Below are 1,341 nucleotides of genomic sequence, written 5' to 3'. Positions count from 1 at the left end.
GGACTTCTAGTTTCCACAATTGTAAGAGAATAAAGTCCTGTCTGTTCAAGCCATCTGCCTGTGGTATTTCCATTAGAGCAGCACGATGTAACCAAAACAGAACTGAAATGGACCATTTTGATTTTGGCCACTTTAAATCAGATACTCATATGATCTACTATGCCAAGAACGATAAATTAAAGAGGAATGGTGTCATATTTATTGTCAAGAAAAATATTTCAATATCTATTGAATGCTGTCAACAATAGGATAATATACATACACCTACAACAAAGACCAGTTAATACTACTATTATTCAAATTTACACACCAACCATTAAAGCCAAAGATGAAGAAATTGAAGAATTTTATCAACTTCTGCAGTCTGAAATTGACCAAACATGCAATCAAGATGTGTTGATAATTACTGGTGATTGAAATGCAAAATCTGGAAACAAAGAATGTGTACTTGGAAAATATGGCCTTGGTGACAGAAATAATGCTGGAGATTACATGATAGAATTTTGGAAGATCAATGAACTATTCATTGCAAATACCTTTTTTCAACAACATAAATGGTGTCTATGTACATGGACCTCTCAAGATGGGATACACAGGAATCAAACCAACTACAGCCATGGGAAAAGACGATAGAAAATAGACCACACCTGTGCAAAAAGACAATGAAGAAGCTCAGTATCATCAGTCAGAACAAGCCAAGGACTGACTGTGGAACAGACCATCAACTGCTCATCTGCAAGTTTAAGTTGAAGCTGAAGAAAATTCAAATAATTCCATGAGAGCTAAAATAAGATCTTGAGTATACCCCACATGCACTGAGAAATCACCTGAAGAATAGATTTGATCCATTAACACCAAGGACTAAAGACCAGATGAGTTATGGGATGACATCGAAAACGTCATACCTGAAGAAAGCAAAAAGTAATTTAAAAGACAGGAAAGAAAAGGCCAAAATGGCTGTCAGAAACTTGTTGTGCACAGAGAGTAGCTAATGCAGAAGGAACAACTAATAAAATAAAAGAGCTAAACAGAAGATTTCAAAGGGTGAGTTGAGAAGACAGTATTAGAATGAAATGTGCAAAGACTGGAGTTAGAAAATCAAAAAGGAAGAACACACTGTGCATTTCCCAAGCTAAAAGAACTGAAGAAAAATTCAAGTCTTGAGTTACAATATTGAAGGAGTCTGTGGGCAAAATATTGAATGAGGCAGGCAGCATCGAAAGAAGATGGAGGGAATACAGTCACTTTACCTATTGCTCTATCGCTCAAGGTTGCCATGGAAATTAAAGGAAATAACACAAGCAAGAGCCACTCACCAAGCCCACCAGCAGAGATCCCAGC

The sequence above is a fragment of the Orycteropus afer genome, unplaced genomic scaffold (assembly GCF_000298275.1).
Source record: "Orycteropus afer afer isolate SDZICR_OR568_19922 unplaced genomic scaffold, OryAfe1.0 scaffold00288, whole genome shotgun sequence".
In the NCBI taxonomy this organism is placed as follows: domain Eukaryota; kingdom Metazoa; phylum Chordata; class Mammalia; order Tubulidentata; family Orycteropodidae; genus Orycteropus; species Orycteropus afer.
This window is presented reverse-complemented; position numbering follows the sequence as displayed.